The sequence below is a fragment of the Styela clava genome, chromosome 15, assembly GCF_964204865.1.
Source record: "Styela clava chromosome 15, kaStyClav1.hap1.2, whole genome shotgun sequence".
NCBI lineage: Eukaryota > Metazoa > Chordata > Ascidiacea > Stolidobranchia > Styelidae > Styela > Styela clava.
Genome location: NC_135264.1, coordinates 8,300,397 through 8,313,521, shown reverse-complemented (window position 1 = coordinate 8,313,521; position 13,125 = coordinate 8,300,397). Strand labels below are relative to the sequence as shown.

Here is a 13,125-nt window from a genome sequence, read left to right as displayed (position 1 = left end):
TAGACTACTACTTTACCGCCTACAACCATACCACGTTGAATGCACCCGATCTCGTTCGATCTCGGAAGTTAAGCAATGTCGGGCTCGGTTAGTACTTGCATGGGTGACCGGCTGGGAATACCGAGTGTCGTAGGCTTTTCGTCGCCGCTTCATTCGATTTTGCTCTGTTTTCCAACAACTGCAAAATATAAATAGCCGAATAGACTACTACTTTATCGCCTACAACCATACCACGTTGAATGCACCCGATCTCGTTCGATCTCGGAAGTTAAGCAATGTCGGGCTCGGTTAGTACTTGCATGGGTGACCGGCTGGGAATATCGAGTGTCGTAGGCTTTTCGTCGCCGTTTCATTCGATTTTGCTCTGTTTTCCAACAACTGCGAAATACAAATAGCCGAATAGACTACTACTTTATCGCCTACAACCATACCACGTTGAATGCACCCGATCTCGTTCGATCTCGGAAGTTAAGCAATGTCGGGCTCGGTTAGTACTTGCATGGGTGACCGGCTGCGAATACCGAGTGTCGTAGGCTTTTCGTCGCCGTTTCATTCGATTTTGCTCTGTTTTCCAACAACTGCGAAATACAAATAGCCGAATAGACTACTACTTTATCGCCTACAACCATACCACGTTGAATGCACCCGATCTCGTTCGATCTCGGAAGTTAAGCAATGTCGGGCTCGGTTAGTAATACCGAGTGTCGTAGGCTTTTTGTCGCCGTTTCATTCGATTTTGCTCTGTTTTCCAACAACTGCGAAATACAAATAGCCGAATAGACTACTACTTTATCGCCTACAACCATACCACGTTGAATGCACCCGATCTCGTTCGATCTCGGAAGTTAAGCAATGTCGGGCTCGGTTAGTACTTGCATGGGTGACCGGCTGGGAATACCGAGTGTCGTAGGCTTCTCGTCGCCGTTTCATTCGATTTTGCTCTATTTTCCAACAACTGCGAAATACAAATAGCCGAATAGACTACTACTTTATCGCCTACAACCATACCACGTTGAATGCACCCGATCTCGTTCAATCTCGGAAGTTAAGCAATGTCGGGCTCGGTTAGTACTTGCATGGGTGACCGGCTGGGAATACCGAGTGTCGTAGGCTTTTTGTCGCCGTTTCATTCGATTTTGCTCTGTTTTCCAACAACTGCGAAATACAAATAGCCGAATAGACTACTACTTTATCGCCTACAACCATACCACGTTGAATGTACCCGTTATCGTTCGATCTCGGAAGTTAAGCAATGTCGGGCTCGGTTAGTACTTGCATGGGTGACCGGCTGGGAATACCGAGTGTCGTAGGCTTTTCGTCGCCGTTTCATTCGATTTTGCTCCGTTTTCCAACAACTGCGAAATACAAATAGCCGAATAGACTACTACTTTATCGCCTACAACCATACCACGTTGAATGCACCCGAGCTCGTTCGATCTCGGAAGTTAAGCAATGTCGGGCTCGGTTAGTACTTGCATGGGTGACCGGCTGGGAATACCGAGTGTCGTAGGCTTTTCGTCGCCGTTTCATTCGATTTTGCTCTGTTTTCCAACAACTGCGAAATACAAATAGCCGAAAAGACTACTACTTTATCGCCTACAACCATACCACGTTGAATGCACTCGATCTCGGAAGTTAAGCAATGTCGGGCTCGGTTAGTACTTGCATGGGTGACCGGCTGGGAATACCGAGTGTCGTAGGCTTTTTGTCGCCGTTTCATTCGATTTTGCTCTGTTTTCCAACAACTGCGAAATACAAATAGCCGAATAGACTACTACTTTATCGCCTACAACCATACCACGTTGAATGCACCCGATCTCGTTCGATCTCGGAAGTTAAGCAATGTCGGGTTCGGTTAGTACTTGCATAGGTGACCGGCTGGGAATACCGAGTGTCGTAGGCTTTTCGTCGCCGTTTCATTCGATTTTGCTCTGTTTTCCAACAACTGCGAAATACAAATAGCCGAATAGACTACTACTTTATCGCCTACAACCATACCACGTTGAATGCACCCGATCTCGTTCGATCTCGGAAGTTAAGCAATGTCGGGCTCGGTTAGTACTTGCATGGGTGACCGGCTGGGAATACCGAGTGTCGTAGGCTTTTCGTCGCCGTTTCATTCGATTTTGCTCTGTTTTCCAACAACTGCGAAATACAAATAGCCGAATAGACTACTACTTTATCGCCTACAACCATACCACGTTGAATGCACTCGATCTCGTTCAATCTCGGAAGTTAAGCAATGTCGGGCTCGGTTAGTACTTGCATGGGTGACCGGCTGGGAATACCGAGTGTCGTAGGCTTTTCGTCGCCGTTTCATTCGATTTTGCTCTGTTTTCCAACAACTGCAAAATACAAATAGCCGAATAGACTACCACTTCATCGCCTACAACCATACCACGTTGAATGCTCCCGATCTTGTTCGATCTCGGAAGTTAAGCAATGTCGGGCTTGGTTAGTACTTGCATGGGTGACCGGCTGGGAATACCGAGTGTCGTAGGCTTTTCGTCGCCGTTTCATTCGATTTTGCTCTGTTTTCTAACAACTGCGAAATACAAATAGCCGAATAGACTACTACTTTATCGCCTACAACCATACCACGGTGAATGCACCCGATCTCGTTCGATCTCGGAAGTTAAGCAATGTCGGGCTCGGTTAGTACTTGCATGTGTGACCGGCTGGGAATACCGAGTGTCGTAGGCTTTTCCTCGCCGTTTCATTCGATTTTGCTCTGTTTTCCAACAACTGCGAAATACAAATAGCCGAATAGACTACTACTTTATTGCCTACGACCATACCACGTTGAATGCACCCGATCTCGTTCGATCTCGGAAGTTAAGCAATGTCGGGCTTGGTTAGTACTTGCATGGGTGACCGGCTGGGAATACCGAGTGTCGTAGGCTTTTTTTTCGTCGCCGTTCCATTCGTTTTTCCTCTGTTTTCTAACAACTGCAAAATACAAATAGCAGAACAGACTACTACTTTATCGACTACAACCATACCACGTTGAATGCACCCGATCTCGTTCGATCTCGGAAGCTAAGCAATGTCGGGCTCGGTTAGTACTTGCATGGGTGACCGGCTGGGAATATCGAGTGTCGTAGGCTTTTCGTCGCCGTTTCATTCGATTTTGCTCTGTTTTCCAACAACTACGAAATACAAATAGCCGAATAGACTACTACTTTATCGCCTACAACCATACCACGTTGAATGCACCCGATCTCGTTTGATCTCGGAAGTTAAGCAATGTCGGGCTCGGTTAGTACTTGCATGGGTGACCGGCTGCGAATATCGAGTGTCGTAGGCTTTTCGTCGCCGTTTCATTCGATTTTGCTCTGTTTTCCAACAACTGCGAAATACAAATAGCCGAATAGACTACTACTTTATCGCCTACGACCATACCACGTTGAATGCACCCGATCTCGTTCGATCTCGGAAGTTAAGCAATGTCGGGCTCGGTTAGTACTTGCATGGGTGACCGGCTGGGAATACCGAGTGTCGTAGGCTTTTTTTTCGTCGCCGTTCCATTCGTTTTTTCTCTTTTTTCCAACAACTGCGAAATACAAATTGCCGAATAGACTACTACTTTACCGCCTACAACCATACCACGTTGAATGCACCCGATCTCGTTCGATCTCGGAAGTTAAGCAATGTCGGGCTCGGTTAGTACTTGCATGGGTGACCGGCTGGGAATACCGAGTGTCGTAGGCTTTTCGTCGCCGCTTCATTCGATTTTGCTCTGTTTTCCAACAACTGCAAAATATAAATAGCCGAATAGACTACTACTTTATCGCCTACAACCATACCACGTTGAATGCACCCGATCTCGTTCGATCTCGGAAGTTAAGCAATGTCGGGCTCGGTTAGTACTTGCATGAGTGACCGGCTGGGAATATCGAGTGTCGTAGGCTTTTCGTCGCCGTTTCATTCGATTTTGCTCTGTTTTCCAACAACTGCGAAATACAAATAGCCGAATAGACTACTACTTTATCGCCTACAACCATACCACGTTGAATGCACCCGATCTCGTTCGATCTCGGAAGTTAAGCAATGTCGGGCTCGGTTAGTACTTGCATGGGTGACCGGCTGCGAATACCGAGTGTCGTAGGCTTTTCGTCGCCGTTTCATTCGATTTTGCTCTGTTTTCCAACAACTGCGAAATACAAATAGCCGAATAGACTACTACTTTATCGCCTTCAACCATACCACGTTGAATGCACCCGATCTCGTTCGATCTCGGAAGTTAAGCAATGTCGGGCTCGGTTAGTACTTGCATGGGTGACCGGCTGGGAATACCGAGTGTCGTAGGCTTTTTGTCGCCGTTTCATTCGATTTTGCTCTGTTTTCCAACAACTGCGAAATACAAATAGCCGAATAGACTACTACTTTATCGCCTACAACCATACCACGTTGAATGCACCCGATCTCGTTCGATCTCGGAAGTTAAGCAATGTCGGGCTCGGTTAGTACTTGCATGGGTGACCGGCTGGGAATACCGAGTGTCGTAGGCTTCTCGTCGCCGTTTCATTCGATTTTGCTCTATTTTCCAACAACTGCGAAATACAAATAGCCGAATAGACTACTACTTTATCGCCTACAACCATACCACGTTGAATGCACCCGATCTCGTTCAATCTCGGAAGTTAAGCAATGTCGGGCTCGGTTAGTACTTGCATGGGTGACCGGCTGGGAATACCGAGTGTCGTAGGCTTTTTGTCGCCGTTTCATTCGATTTTGCTCTGTTTTCCAACAACTGCGAAATACAAATAGCCGAATAGACTACTACTTTATCGCCTACAACCATACCACGTTGAATGCACCCGTTATCGTTCGATCTCGGAAGTTAAGCAATGTCGGGCTCGGTTAGTACTTGCATGGGTGACCGGCTGGGAATACCGAGTGTCGTAGGCTTTTCGTCGCCGTTTCATTCGATTTTGCTCCGTTTTCCAACAACTGCGAAATACAAATAGCCGAATAGACTACTACTTTATCGCCTACAACCATACCACGTTGAATGCACCCGAGCTCGTTCGATCTCGGAAGTTAAGCAATGTCGGGCTCGGTTAGTACTTGCATGGGTGACCGGCTGGGAATACCGAGTGTCGTAGGCTTTTCGTCGCCGTTTCATTCGATTTTGCTCTGTTTTCCAACAACTGCGAAATACAAATAGCCGAAAAGACTACTACTTTATCGCCTACAACCATACCACGTTGAATGCACTCGATCTCGGAAGTTAAGCAATGTCGGGCTCGGTTAGTACTTGCATGGGTGACCGGCTGGGAATACCGAGTGTCGTAGGCTTTTTGTCGCCGTTTCATTCGATTTTGCTCTGTTTTCCAACAACTGCGAAATACAAATAGCCGAATAGACTACTACTTTATCGCCTACAACCATACCACGTTGAATGCACCCGATCTCGTTCGATCTCGGAAGTTAAGCAATGTCGGGTTCGGTTAGTACTTGCATAGGTGACCGGCTGGGAATACCGAGTGTCGTAGGCTTTTCGTCGCCGTTTCATTCGATTTTGCTCTGTTTTCCAACAACTGCGAAATACAAATAGCCGAATAGACTACTACTTTATCGCCTACAACCATACCACGTTGAATGCACCCGATCTCGTTCGATCTCGGAAGTTAAGCAATGTCGGGCTCGGTTAGTACTTGCATGGGTGACCGGCTGGGAATACCGAGTGTCGTAGGCTTTTCGTCGCCGTTTCATTCGATTTTGCTCTGTTTTCCAACAACTGCGAAATACAAATAGCCGAATAGACTACTACTTTATCGCCTACAACCATACCACGTTGAATGCACTCGATCTCGTTCAATCTCGGAAGTTAAGCAATGTCGGGCTCGGTTAGTACTTGCATGGGTGACCGGCTGGGAATACCGAGTGTCGTAGGCTTTTCGTCGCCGTTTCATTCGATTTTGCTCTGTTTTCCAACAACTGCAAAATACAAATAGCCGAATAGACTACCACTTCATCGCCTACAACCATACCACGTTGAATGCTCCCGATCTTGTTCGATCTCGGAAGTTAAGCAATGTCGGGCTTGGTTAGTACTTGCATGGGTGACCGGCTGGGAATACCGAGTGTCGTAGGCTTTTCGTCGCCGTTTCATTCGATTTTGCTCTGTTTTCTAACAACTGCGAAATACAAATAGCCGAATAGACTACTACTTTATCGCCTACAACCATACCACGGTGAATGCACCCGATCTCGTTCGATCTCGGAAGTTAAGCAATGTCGGGCTCGGTTAGTACTTGCATGTGTGACCGGCTGGGAATACCGAGTGTCGTAGGCTTTTCCTCGCCGTTTCATTCGATTTTGCTCTGTTTTCCAACAACTGCGAAATACAAATAGCCGAATAGACTACTACTTTATTGCCTACGACCATACCACGTTGAATGCACCCGATCTCGTTCGATCTCGGAAGTTAAGCAATGTCGGGCTTGGTTAGTACTTGCATGGGTGACCGGCTGGGAATACCGAGTGTCGTAGGCTTTTTTTTCGTCGCCGTTCCATTCGTTTTTCCTCTGTTTTCTAACAACTGCAAAATACAAATAGCAGAACAGACTACTACTTTATCGACTACAACCATACCACGTTGAATGCACCCGATCTCGTTCGATCTCGGAAGCTAAGCAATGTCGGGCTCGGTTAGTACTTGCATGGGTGACCGGCTGGGAATATCGAGTGTCGTAGGCTTTTCGTCGCCGTTTCATTCGATTTTGCTCTGTTTTCCAACAACTACGAAATACAAATAGCCGAATAGACTACTACTTTATCGCCTACAACCATACCACGTTGAATGCACCCGATCTCGTTTGATCTCGGAAGTTAAGCAATGTCGGGCTCGGTTAGTACTTGCATGGGTGACCGGCTGCGAATATCGAGTGTCGTAGGCTTTTCGTCGCCGTTTCATTCGATTTTGCTCTGTTTTCCAACAACTGCGAAATACAAATAGCCGAATAGACTACTACTTTATCGCCTACGACCATACCACGTTGAATGCACCCGATCTCGTTCGATCTCGGAAGTTAAGCAATGTCGGGCTCGGTTAGTACTTGCATGGGTGACCGGCTGGGAATACCGAGTGTCGTAGGCTTTTTGTCGCCGTTTCATTCGATTTTGCTCTGTTTTCCAACAACTGCAAAATACAAATAGCCGAATAGACTACTACTTTATCGCCTACAACCATACCACGTTGAATGCACCCGATCTCGTTCGATCTCGGAAGTTAAGCAATGTCGGGCTCGGTTAGTACTTGCATGGGTGACCGGCTGGGAATACCGAGTGTCGTAGGCTTCTCGTCGCCGTTTCATTCGATTTTGCTCTGTTTTCCAACAATTGCGAAATACAAATAGCAGAATAGACTACTACTTTATCGCCTACAACCATACCACGTTGAATGCACCCGATCTCGTTCAATCTCGGAAGTTAAGCAAGGCTGGGCTCGGTTAGTACTTGCATGGGTGACCGGCTGGGAATACCGAGTGTCGTAGGCTTTTTGTCGCCGTTTCATTCGATTTTGCTCTGTTTTCCAACAACTGCGAAATACAAATAGCCGAATAGACTACTACTTTATCGCCTACAACCATACCACGTTGAATGCACCCGTTATCGTTCGATCTCGGAAGTTAAGCAATGTCGGGCTCGGTTAGTACTTGCATGGGTGACCGGCTGGGAATACCGAGTGTCGTAGGCTTTTCGTCGCCGTTTCATTCGATTTTGCTCTGTTTTCCAACAACTGCGAAATACAAATAGCCGAATAGACTACTACTTTATCGCCTACAACCATACCACGTTGAATGCACCCGAGCTCCTTCGATCTCGGAAGTTAAGCAATGTCGTACTCGGTTAGTACTTGCATGGGTGACCGGCTGGGAATACCGAGTGTCGTAGGCTTTTCGTCGCCGTTTCATTCGATTTTGCTCTGTTTTCCAACAACTGCGAAATACAAATAGCCGAATAGACTACTACTTTATCGCTTACAACCATACCACGTTGAATGCACTCGATCTCGGAAGTTAAGCAATGTCGGGCTCGGTTAGTACTTGCATGGGTGACCGGCTGGGAATACCGAGTGTCGTAGGCTTTTTGTCGCCGTTTCATTCAATTTTGCTCTGTTTTCCAACAACTGCGAAATACAAATAGCCGAATAGACTACTGCTTTATCGCCTACAACCATACCACGTTGAATGCACCCGATCTCGTTCGATCTCGGAAGTTAAGCAATGTCGGGTTCGGTTAGTACTTGCATGGGTGACCGGCTGGGAATACCGAGTGTCGTAGGCTTTTCGTCGCCGTTTCATTCGATTTTGCTCTGTTTTCCAACAACTGCGAAATACAAATAGCCGAATAGACTACTACTTTATCGTCTACAAAAATACCACGTTGAATGCACCCGATCTCGTTCGATCTCGGAAGTTAAGCAATGTCGGGCTCGGTTAGTACTTGCATGGGTCACCGGCTGGGAATACCGAGTGTCGTAGGCTTTTCGTCGCCGTTTCATTCGATTTTGCTCTGTTTTCCAACAACTGCGAAATACAAATAGCCGAATAGACTACTACGTTATCGCCTACAACCATACCACGTTGAGTGCACCCGATCTCGTTCGATCTCGGAAGTTAAGCAATGGCGGGCTCGGTTAGTACTTGCATGGGTGACCGGCTGGGAATACCGAGTGTCGTAGGCTTTTCGTCGCCGTTTCATTCGATTTTGCTCTGTTTTCCAACAACTGCAAAATACAAATAGCCGAATAGACTACTACTTTATTGCCTACAACCATACCACGTTGAATGCACCCGATCTCGTTCGATCTCGGAAGTTAAGCAAGGTCGGGCTCGGTTAGTACTTGCATGGGTGACCGGCTGGGAATACCGAGTGTCGTAGGCTTTTCGTCGCCGTTTCATTTGATTTTGCTCTGTTTTCCAACAACTGCGAAATACAAATAGCCGAATAGACTACTACTTTATCGCCTACAACCATACCACGTTGAATGCACCCGATCTCGTTCGATCTCGGAAGTTAAGCAATGTCGGGCTCGGTTAGTACTTGCATGGGTGACCGGCTGGAATACCGAGTGTCGTAGGCTTTTCGTCGCCGTTTCGTTCGATTTTGCTCTGTTTTCCAACAACTGCGGAATACAAATAGCCGAATAGACTACTGTTTAATCGCCTACAACCATACCACGTTGAATGCACCCGATCTCGTTCGATCTCGGAAGTTAAGCAATGTCGGGCTCGGTTAGTACTCGCATGGGTGACCGGCTGGGAATACCGAGTGTCGTAGGCTTTTTTTTCGACGCCGTTCCATTCGTTTTTTCTCTTTTTTCCAACAACTGCGAAATACAAATTGCCGAATAGACTACTACTTTACCGCCTACAACCATACCACGTTGAATGCACCCGATCTCGTTCGATCTCGGAAGTTAAGCAATGTCGGGCTCGGTTAGTACTTGCATGGGTGACCGGCTGGGAATACCGAGTGTCGTAGGCTTTTCGTCGCCGCTTCATTCGATTTTGCTCTGTTTTCCAACAACTGCAAAATATAAATAGCCGAATAGACTACTACTTTATCGCCTACAACCATACCACGTTGAATGCACCCGATCTCGTTCGATCTCGGAAGTTAAGCAATGTCGGGCTCGGTTAGTACTTGCATGGGTGACCGGCTGGGAATATCGAGTGTCGTAGGCTTTTCGTCGCCGTTTCATTCGATTTTGCTCTGTTTTCCAACAACTGCGAAATACAAATAGCCGAATAGACTACTACTTTATCGCCTACAACCATACCACGTTGAATGCACCCGATCTCGTTCGATCTCGGAAGTTAAGCAATGTCGGGCTCGGTTAGTACTTGCATGGGTGACCGGCTGGGAATACCGAGTGTCGTAGGCTTTTTGTCGCCGTTTCATTCGATTTTGCTCTGTTTTCCAACAACTGCGAAATACAAATAGCCGAATAGACTACTACTTTATCGCCTACAACCATACCACGTTGAATGCACCCGATCTCGTTCGATCTCGGAAGTTAAGCAATGTCGGGCTCGGTTAGTACTTGCATGGGTGACCGGCTGGGAATACCGAGTGTCGTAGGCTTCTCGTCGCCGTTTCATTCGATTTTGCTCTATTTTCCAACAACTGCGAAATACAAATAGCCGAATAGACTACTACTTTATCGCCTACAACCATACCACGTTGAATGCACCCGATCTCGTTCAATCTCGGAAGTTAAGCAATGTCGGGCTCGGTTAGTACTTGCATGGGTGACCGGCTGGGAATACCGAGTGTCGTAGGCTTTTTGTCGCCGTTTCATTCGATTTTGCTCTGTTTTCCAACAACTGCGAAATACAAATAGCCGAATAGACTACTACTTTATCGCCTACAACCATACCACGTTGAATGCACCCGTTATCGTTCGATCTCGGAAGTTAAGCAATGTCGGGCTCGGTTAGTACTTGCATGGGTGACCGGCTGGGAATACCGAGTGTCGTAGGCTTTTCGTCGCCGTTTCATTCGATTTTGCTCCGTTTTCCAACAACTGCGAAATACAAATAGCCGAATAGACTACTACTTTATCGCCTACAACCATACCACGTTGAATGCACCCGAGCTCGTTCGATCTCGGAAGTTAAGCAATGTCGGGCTCGGTTAGTACTTGCATGGGTGACCGGCTGGGAATACCGAGTGTCGTAGGCTTTTCGTCGCCGTTTCATTCGATTTTGCTCTGTTTTCCAACAACTGCGAAATACAAATAGCCGAATAGACTACTACTTTATCGCCTACAACCATACCACGTTGAATGCACTCGATCTCGGAAGTTAAGCAATGTCGGGCTCGGTTAGTACTTGCATGGGTGACCGGCTGGGAATACCGAGTGTCGTAGGCTTTTTGTCGTCGTTTCATTCGATTTTGCTCTGTTTTCCAACAACTGCGAAATACAAATAGCCGAATAGACTACTACTTTATTGCCTACAACCATACCACGTTGAATGCACCCGATCTCGTTCGATCTCGGAAGTTAAGCAATGTCGGGCTCGGTTAGTACTTGCATGGGTGACCGGCTGGAATACCGAGTGTCGTAGGCTTTTCGTCGCCGTTTCGTTCGATTTTGCTCTGTTTTCCAACAACTGCGAAATACAAATAGCCGAATAGACTACTGTTTAATCGCCTACAACCATACCACGTTGAATGCACCCGATCTCGTTCGATCTCGGAAGTTAAGCAATGTCGGGCTCGGTTAGTACTTGCATGGGTGACCGGCTGGGAATACCGAGTGTCGTAGGCTTTTTTTTCGTCGCCGTTCCATTCGTTTTTTCTCTTTTTTCCAACAACTGCGAAATACAAATTGCCGAATAGACTACTACTTTACCGCCTACAACCATACCACGTTGAATGCACCCGATCTCGTTCGATCTCGGAAGTTAAGCAATGTCGGGCTCGGTTAGTACTTGCATGGGTGACCTGCTGGGAATACCGAGTGTCGTAGGCTTTTCGTCGCCGCTTCATTCGATTTTGCTCTGTTTTCCAACAACTGCAAAATATAAATAGCCGAATAGACTACTACTTTATCGCCTACAACCATACCACGTTGAATGCACCCGATCTCGTTCGATCTCGGAAGTTAAGCAATGTCGGGCTCGGTTAGTACTTGCATGGGTGACCGGCTGGAAATATCGAGTGTCGTAGGCTTTTCGTCGCCGTTTCATTCGATTTTGCTCTGTTTTCCAACAACTGCGAAATACAAATAGCCGAATAGACTACTACTTTATCGCCTACAACCATACCACGTTGAATGCACCCGATCTCGTTCGATCTCGGAAGTTAAGCAATGTCGGGCTCGGTTAGTACTTGCATGGGTGACCGGCTGCGAATACCGAGTGTCGTAGGCTTTTCGTCGCCGTTTCATTCGATTTTGCTCTGTTTTCCAACAACTGCGAAATACAAATAGCCGAATAGACTACTACTTTATCGCCTACAACCATACCACGTTGAATGCACCCGATCTCGTTCGATCTCGGAAGTTAAGCAATGTCGGGCTCGGTTAGTACTTGCATGGGTGACCGGCTGGAAGTATCGAGTGTCGTAGGCTTTTCGTCGCCGTTTCATTCGATTTTGCTCTGTTTTCCAACAACTGCGAAATACAAATAGCCGAATAGACTACTACTTTATCGCCTACAACCATACCACGTTGAATGCACCCGATCTCGTTCGATCTCGGAAGTTAAGCAATGTCGGGCTCGGTTAGTACTTGCATGGGTGACCGGCTGCGAATACCGAGTGTCGTAGGCTTTTCGTCGCCGTTTCATTCGATTTTGCTCTGTTTTCCAACAACTGCGAAATACAAATAGCCGAATAGACTACTACTTTATCGCCTACAACCATACCACGTTGAATGCACCCGATCTCGTTCGATCTCGGAAGTTAAGCAATGTCGGGCTCGGTTAGTACTTGCATGGGTGACCGGCTGGGAATACCGAGTGTCGTAGGCTTTTTGTCGCCGTTTCATTCGATTTTGCTCTGTTTTCCAACAACTGCGAAATACAAATAGCCGAATAGACTACTACTTTATCGCCTACAACCATACCACGTTGAATGCACCCGATCTCGTTCGATCTCGGAAGTTAAGCAATGTCGGGCTCGGTTAGTACTTTCAGGGGTGGCCGGCTGGGAATACCGAGTGTCGTAGGCTTCTCGTCGCCGTTTCATTCGATTTTGCTCTATTTTCCAACAACTGCGAAATACAAATAGCCGAATATACTACTACTTTATCGCCTACAACCATACCACGTTGAATGCACCCGATCTCGTTCAATCTCGGAAGTTAAGCAATGTCGGGCTCGGTTAGTACTTGCATGGGTGACCGGCTGGGAATACCGAGTGTCGTAGGCTTTTTGTCGCCGTTTCATTCGATTTTGCTCTGTTTTCCAACAACTGCGAAATACAAATAGCCGAATAGACTACTACTTTATCGCCTACAACCATACCACGTTGAATGCACCCGTTATCGTTCGATCTCGGAAGTTAAGCAATGTCGGGCTCGGTTAGTACTTGCATGGGTGACCGGCTGGGAATACCGAGTGTCGTAGGCTTTTCGTCGCCGTTTCATTCGATTTTGCTCCGTTT

The 13,125-nt window shown here is 46.9% G+C and overlaps 52 non-coding genes and 14 pseudogenes across 52 annotated transcripts; all 66 read left to right on the top strand.

The window, feature by feature from the left end:
• Positions 1 to 17: 17 nt before the first annotated feature.
• Positions 18 to 136, top strand: LOC144414214 (5S ribosomal RNA). The gene has a single exon (XR_013470105.1). It is a non-coding gene; the product is annotated as a 5S ribosomal RNA (ribosomal RNA).
• Positions 137 to 217: 81 nt separating this feature from the next.
• LOC144414745 (5S ribosomal RNA) lies at positions 218 to 336 on the top strand. The gene has a single exon (XR_013470635.1). It is a non-coding gene; the product is annotated as a 5S ribosomal RNA (ribosomal RNA).
• An 81-nt stretch (positions 337 to 417) lies between these two features.
• LOC144414994 (5S ribosomal RNA) lies at positions 418 to 536 on the top strand. Its single transcript, XR_013470886.1, has one exon. It is a non-coding gene; the product is annotated as a 5S ribosomal RNA (ribosomal RNA).
• An 81-nt stretch (positions 537 to 617) lies between these two features.
• On the top strand, positions 618 to 713 carry LOC144413083 (5S ribosomal RNA; annotated as a pseudogene).
• An 81-nt stretch (positions 714 to 794) lies between these two features.
• Positions 795 to 913, top strand: LOC144414213 (5S ribosomal RNA). Its single transcript, XR_013470104.1, has one exon. It is a non-coding gene; the product is annotated as a 5S ribosomal RNA (ribosomal RNA).
• Positions 914 to 994: 81 nt separating this feature from the next.
• Positions 995 to 1,113, top strand: LOC144416299 (5S ribosomal RNA). Its single transcript, XR_013472192.1, has one exon. It is a non-coding gene; the product is annotated as a 5S ribosomal RNA (ribosomal RNA).
• Positions 1,114 to 1,194: 81 nt separating this feature from the next.
• LOC144418255 (5S ribosomal RNA) lies at positions 1,195 to 1,313 on the top strand (annotated as a pseudogene).
• An 81-nt stretch (positions 1,314 to 1,394) lies between these two features.
• On the top strand, positions 1,395 to 1,513 carry LOC144416067 (5S ribosomal RNA). Its single transcript, XR_013471961.1, has one exon. It is a non-coding gene; the product is annotated as a 5S ribosomal RNA (ribosomal RNA).
• An 81-nt stretch (positions 1,514 to 1,594) lies between these two features.
• Positions 1,595 to 1,703, top strand: LOC144412435 (5S ribosomal RNA; annotated as a pseudogene).
• An 81-nt stretch (positions 1,704 to 1,784) lies between these two features.
• LOC144417115 (5S ribosomal RNA) lies at positions 1,785 to 1,903 on the top strand. Its single transcript, XR_013473008.1, has one exon. It is a non-coding gene; the product is annotated as a 5S ribosomal RNA (ribosomal RNA).
• Positions 1,904 to 1,984: 81 nt separating this feature from the next.
• On the top strand, positions 1,985 to 2,103 carry LOC144414212 (5S ribosomal RNA). Its single transcript, XR_013470103.1, has one exon. It is a non-coding gene; the product is annotated as a 5S ribosomal RNA (ribosomal RNA).
• An 81-nt stretch (positions 2,104 to 2,184) lies between these two features.
• Positions 2,185 to 2,303, top strand: LOC144417094 (5S ribosomal RNA). The gene has a single exon (XR_013472987.1). It is a non-coding gene; the product is annotated as a 5S ribosomal RNA (ribosomal RNA).
• Positions 2,304 to 2,384: 81 nt separating this feature from the next.
• Positions 2,385 to 2,503, top strand: LOC144416456 (5S ribosomal RNA). Its single transcript, XR_013472349.1, has one exon. It is a non-coding gene; the product is annotated as a 5S ribosomal RNA (ribosomal RNA).
• An 81-nt stretch (positions 2,504 to 2,584) lies between these two features.
• Positions 2,585 to 2,703, top strand: LOC144417596 (5S ribosomal RNA; annotated as a pseudogene).
• An 81-nt stretch (positions 2,704 to 2,784) lies between these two features.
• LOC144414515 (5S ribosomal RNA) lies at positions 2,785 to 2,903 on the top strand. The gene has a single exon (XR_013470405.1). It is a non-coding gene; the product is annotated as a 5S ribosomal RNA (ribosomal RNA).
• An 85-nt stretch (positions 2,904 to 2,988) lies between these two features.
• Positions 2,989 to 3,107, top strand: LOC144416644 (5S ribosomal RNA). Its single transcript, XR_013472537.1, has one exon. It is a non-coding gene; the product is annotated as a 5S ribosomal RNA (ribosomal RNA).
• An 81-nt stretch (positions 3,108 to 3,188) lies between these two features.
• Positions 3,189 to 3,307, top strand: LOC144416190 (5S ribosomal RNA). The gene has a single exon (XR_013472084.1). It is a non-coding gene; the product is annotated as a 5S ribosomal RNA (ribosomal RNA).
• Positions 3,308 to 3,388: 81 nt separating this feature from the next.
• On the top strand, positions 3,389 to 3,507 carry LOC144413789 (5S ribosomal RNA). The gene has a single exon (XR_013469680.1). It is a non-coding gene; the product is annotated as a 5S ribosomal RNA (ribosomal RNA).
• An 85-nt stretch (positions 3,508 to 3,592) lies between these two features.
• On the top strand, positions 3,593 to 3,711 carry LOC144414211 (5S ribosomal RNA). The gene has a single exon (XR_013470102.1). It is a non-coding gene; the product is annotated as a 5S ribosomal RNA (ribosomal RNA).
• Positions 3,712 to 3,792: 81 nt separating this feature from the next.
• Positions 3,793 to 3,911, top strand: LOC144416956 (5S ribosomal RNA). The gene has a single exon (XR_013472848.1). It is a non-coding gene; the product is annotated as a 5S ribosomal RNA (ribosomal RNA).
• Positions 3,912 to 3,992: 81 nt separating this feature from the next.
• On the top strand, positions 3,993 to 4,111 carry LOC144414993 (5S ribosomal RNA). The gene has a single exon (XR_013470885.1). It is a non-coding gene; the product is annotated as a 5S ribosomal RNA (ribosomal RNA).
• Positions 4,112 to 4,192: 81 nt separating this feature from the next.
• On the top strand, positions 4,193 to 4,311 carry LOC144415386 (5S ribosomal RNA). Its single transcript, XR_013471278.1, has one exon. It is a non-coding gene; the product is annotated as a 5S ribosomal RNA (ribosomal RNA).
• An 81-nt stretch (positions 4,312 to 4,392) lies between these two features.
• LOC144414210 (5S ribosomal RNA) lies at positions 4,393 to 4,511 on the top strand. The gene has a single exon (XR_013470101.1). It is a non-coding gene; the product is annotated as a 5S ribosomal RNA (ribosomal RNA).
• An 81-nt stretch (positions 4,512 to 4,592) lies between these two features.
• Positions 4,593 to 4,711, top strand: LOC144416298 (5S ribosomal RNA). Its single transcript, XR_013472191.1, has one exon. It is a non-coding gene; the product is annotated as a 5S ribosomal RNA (ribosomal RNA).
• An 81-nt stretch (positions 4,712 to 4,792) lies between these two features.
• Positions 4,793 to 4,911, top strand: LOC144417958 (5S ribosomal RNA; annotated as a pseudogene).
• Positions 4,912 to 4,992: 81 nt separating this feature from the next.
• Positions 4,993 to 5,111, top strand: LOC144416066 (5S ribosomal RNA). Its single transcript, XR_013471960.1, has one exon. It is a non-coding gene; the product is annotated as a 5S ribosomal RNA (ribosomal RNA).
• An 81-nt stretch (positions 5,112 to 5,192) lies between these two features.
• On the top strand, positions 5,193 to 5,301 carry LOC144412434 (5S ribosomal RNA; annotated as a pseudogene).
• An 81-nt stretch (positions 5,302 to 5,382) lies between these two features.
• LOC144417114 (5S ribosomal RNA) lies at positions 5,383 to 5,501 on the top strand. The gene has a single exon (XR_013473007.1). It is a non-coding gene; the product is annotated as a 5S ribosomal RNA (ribosomal RNA).
• An 81-nt stretch (positions 5,502 to 5,582) lies between these two features.
• LOC144414209 (5S ribosomal RNA) lies at positions 5,583 to 5,701 on the top strand. The gene has a single exon (XR_013470100.1). It is a non-coding gene; the product is annotated as a 5S ribosomal RNA (ribosomal RNA).
• Positions 5,702 to 5,782: 81 nt separating this feature from the next.
• On the top strand, positions 5,783 to 5,901 carry LOC144417093 (5S ribosomal RNA). The gene has a single exon (XR_013472986.1). It is a non-coding gene; the product is annotated as a 5S ribosomal RNA (ribosomal RNA).
• An 81-nt stretch (positions 5,902 to 5,982) lies between these two features.
• Positions 5,983 to 6,101, top strand: LOC144416455 (5S ribosomal RNA). The gene has a single exon (XR_013472348.1). It is a non-coding gene; the product is annotated as a 5S ribosomal RNA (ribosomal RNA).
• An 81-nt stretch (positions 6,102 to 6,182) lies between these two features.
• LOC144417595 (5S ribosomal RNA) lies at positions 6,183 to 6,301 on the top strand (annotated as a pseudogene).
• An 81-nt stretch (positions 6,302 to 6,382) lies between these two features.
• LOC144411915 (5S ribosomal RNA) lies at positions 6,383 to 6,501 on the top strand. The gene has a single exon (XR_013469021.1). It is a non-coding gene; the product is annotated as a 5S ribosomal RNA (ribosomal RNA).
• An 85-nt stretch (positions 6,502 to 6,586) lies between these two features.
• Positions 6,587 to 6,705, top strand: LOC144416643 (5S ribosomal RNA). The gene has a single exon (XR_013472536.1). It is a non-coding gene; the product is annotated as a 5S ribosomal RNA (ribosomal RNA).
• An 81-nt stretch (positions 6,706 to 6,786) lies between these two features.
• Positions 6,787 to 6,905, top strand: LOC144416189 (5S ribosomal RNA). Its single transcript, XR_013472083.1, has one exon. It is a non-coding gene; the product is annotated as a 5S ribosomal RNA (ribosomal RNA).
• Positions 6,906 to 6,986: 81 nt separating this feature from the next.
• Positions 6,987 to 7,105, top strand: LOC144413678 (5S ribosomal RNA). The gene has a single exon (XR_013469569.1). It is a non-coding gene; the product is annotated as a 5S ribosomal RNA (ribosomal RNA).
• An 81-nt stretch (positions 7,106 to 7,186) lies between these two features.
• On the top strand, positions 7,187 to 7,305 carry LOC144414208 (5S ribosomal RNA). Its single transcript, XR_013470099.1, has one exon. It is a non-coding gene; the product is annotated as a 5S ribosomal RNA (ribosomal RNA).
• An 81-nt stretch (positions 7,306 to 7,386) lies between these two features.
• Positions 7,387 to 7,505, top strand: LOC144416779 (5S ribosomal RNA). Its single transcript, XR_013472672.1, has one exon. It is a non-coding gene; the product is annotated as a 5S ribosomal RNA (ribosomal RNA).
• An 81-nt stretch (positions 7,506 to 7,586) lies between these two features.
• Positions 7,587 to 7,705, top strand: LOC144417957 (5S ribosomal RNA; annotated as a pseudogene).
• An 81-nt stretch (positions 7,706 to 7,786) lies between these two features.
• On the top strand, positions 7,787 to 7,905 carry LOC144418369 (5S ribosomal RNA; annotated as a pseudogene).
• An 81-nt stretch (positions 7,906 to 7,986) lies between these two features.
• LOC144412609 (5S ribosomal RNA) lies at positions 7,987 to 8,095 on the top strand (annotated as a pseudogene).
• An 81-nt stretch (positions 8,096 to 8,176) lies between these two features.
• Positions 8,177 to 8,295, top strand: LOC144415499 (5S ribosomal RNA). Its single transcript, XR_013471391.1, has one exon. It is a non-coding gene; the product is annotated as a 5S ribosomal RNA (ribosomal RNA).
• Positions 8,296 to 8,376: 81 nt separating this feature from the next.
• On the top strand, positions 8,377 to 8,495 carry LOC144417802 (5S ribosomal RNA; annotated as a pseudogene).
• Positions 8,496 to 8,576: 81 nt separating this feature from the next.
• Positions 8,577 to 8,695, top strand: LOC144416159 (5S ribosomal RNA). The gene has a single exon (XR_013472053.1). It is a non-coding gene; the product is annotated as a 5S ribosomal RNA (ribosomal RNA).
• Positions 8,696 to 8,776: 81 nt separating this feature from the next.
• On the top strand, positions 8,777 to 8,895 carry LOC144414583 (5S ribosomal RNA). The gene has a single exon (XR_013470473.1). It is a non-coding gene; the product is annotated as a 5S ribosomal RNA (ribosomal RNA).
• An 81-nt stretch (positions 8,896 to 8,976) lies between these two features.
• On the top strand, positions 8,977 to 9,094 carry LOC144417165 (5S ribosomal RNA). The gene has a single exon (XR_013473057.1). It is a non-coding gene; the product is annotated as a 5S ribosomal RNA (ribosomal RNA).
• An 81-nt stretch (positions 9,095 to 9,175) lies between these two features.
• Positions 9,176 to 9,294, top strand: LOC144414536 (5S ribosomal RNA). The gene has a single exon (XR_013470425.1). It is a non-coding gene; the product is annotated as a 5S ribosomal RNA (ribosomal RNA).
• Positions 9,295 to 9,379: 85 nt separating this feature from the next.
• Positions 9,380 to 9,498, top strand: LOC144414206 (5S ribosomal RNA). Its single transcript, XR_013470097.1, has one exon. It is a non-coding gene; the product is annotated as a 5S ribosomal RNA (ribosomal RNA).
• An 81-nt stretch (positions 9,499 to 9,579) lies between these two features.
• On the top strand, positions 9,580 to 9,698 carry LOC144414744 (5S ribosomal RNA). Its single transcript, XR_013470634.1, has one exon. It is a non-coding gene; the product is annotated as a 5S ribosomal RNA (ribosomal RNA).
• Positions 9,699 to 9,779: 81 nt separating this feature from the next.
• LOC144414205 (5S ribosomal RNA) lies at positions 9,780 to 9,898 on the top strand. Its single transcript, XR_013470096.1, has one exon. It is a non-coding gene; the product is annotated as a 5S ribosomal RNA (ribosomal RNA).
• An 81-nt stretch (positions 9,899 to 9,979) lies between these two features.
• Positions 9,980 to 10,098, top strand: LOC144414204 (5S ribosomal RNA). The gene has a single exon (XR_013470095.1). It is a non-coding gene; the product is annotated as a 5S ribosomal RNA (ribosomal RNA).
• An 81-nt stretch (positions 10,099 to 10,179) lies between these two features.
• LOC144416297 (5S ribosomal RNA) lies at positions 10,180 to 10,298 on the top strand. Its single transcript, XR_013472190.1, has one exon. It is a non-coding gene; the product is annotated as a 5S ribosomal RNA (ribosomal RNA).
• Positions 10,299 to 10,379: 81 nt separating this feature from the next.
• LOC144417956 (5S ribosomal RNA) lies at positions 10,380 to 10,498 on the top strand (annotated as a pseudogene).
• An 81-nt stretch (positions 10,499 to 10,579) lies between these two features.
• Positions 10,580 to 10,698, top strand: LOC144416065 (5S ribosomal RNA). The gene has a single exon (XR_013471959.1). It is a non-coding gene; the product is annotated as a 5S ribosomal RNA (ribosomal RNA).
• Positions 10,699 to 10,779: 81 nt separating this feature from the next.
• Positions 10,780 to 10,888, top strand: LOC144412432 (5S ribosomal RNA; annotated as a pseudogene).
• Positions 10,889 to 10,969: 81 nt separating this feature from the next.
• Positions 10,970 to 11,087, top strand: LOC144417164 (5S ribosomal RNA). Its single transcript, XR_013473056.1, has one exon. It is a non-coding gene; the product is annotated as a 5S ribosomal RNA (ribosomal RNA).
• An 81-nt stretch (positions 11,088 to 11,168) lies between these two features.
• Positions 11,169 to 11,287, top strand: LOC144414203 (5S ribosomal RNA). Its single transcript, XR_013470094.1, has one exon. It is a non-coding gene; the product is annotated as a 5S ribosomal RNA (ribosomal RNA).
• Positions 11,288 to 11,372: 85 nt separating this feature from the next.
• On the top strand, positions 11,373 to 11,491 carry LOC144414937 (5S ribosomal RNA). The gene has a single exon (XR_013470829.1). It is a non-coding gene; the product is annotated as a 5S ribosomal RNA (ribosomal RNA).
• An 81-nt stretch (positions 11,492 to 11,572) lies between these two features.
• On the top strand, positions 11,573 to 11,691 carry LOC144416637 (5S ribosomal RNA). The gene has a single exon (XR_013472530.1). It is a non-coding gene; the product is annotated as a 5S ribosomal RNA (ribosomal RNA).
• An 81-nt stretch (positions 11,692 to 11,772) lies between these two features.
• Positions 11,773 to 11,891, top strand: LOC144414991 (5S ribosomal RNA). Its single transcript, XR_013470883.1, has one exon. It is a non-coding gene; the product is annotated as a 5S ribosomal RNA (ribosomal RNA).
• An 81-nt stretch (positions 11,892 to 11,972) lies between these two features.
• Positions 11,973 to 12,091, top strand: LOC144417071 (5S ribosomal RNA). Its single transcript, XR_013472964.1, has one exon. It is a non-coding gene; the product is annotated as a 5S ribosomal RNA (ribosomal RNA).
• Positions 12,092 to 12,172: 81 nt separating this feature from the next.
• LOC144414990 (5S ribosomal RNA) lies at positions 12,173 to 12,291 on the top strand. Its single transcript, XR_013470882.1, has one exon. It is a non-coding gene; the product is annotated as a 5S ribosomal RNA (ribosomal RNA).
• Positions 12,292 to 12,372: 81 nt separating this feature from the next.
• On the top strand, positions 12,373 to 12,491 carry LOC144414202 (5S ribosomal RNA). The gene has a single exon (XR_013470093.1). It is a non-coding gene; the product is annotated as a 5S ribosomal RNA (ribosomal RNA).
• Positions 12,492 to 12,572: 81 nt separating this feature from the next.
• Positions 12,573 to 12,691, top strand: LOC144417118 (5S ribosomal RNA). The gene has a single exon (XR_013473011.1). It is a non-coding gene; the product is annotated as a 5S ribosomal RNA (ribosomal RNA).
• An 81-nt stretch (positions 12,692 to 12,772) lies between these two features.
• On the top strand, positions 12,773 to 12,891 carry LOC144416295 (5S ribosomal RNA). The gene has a single exon (XR_013472188.1). It is a non-coding gene; the product is annotated as a 5S ribosomal RNA (ribosomal RNA).
• Positions 12,892 to 12,972: 81 nt separating this feature from the next.
• On the top strand, positions 12,973 to 13,091 carry LOC144417955 (5S ribosomal RNA; annotated as a pseudogene).
• The last annotated feature ends 34 nt before the right edge of the window (positions 13,092 to 13,125 follow it).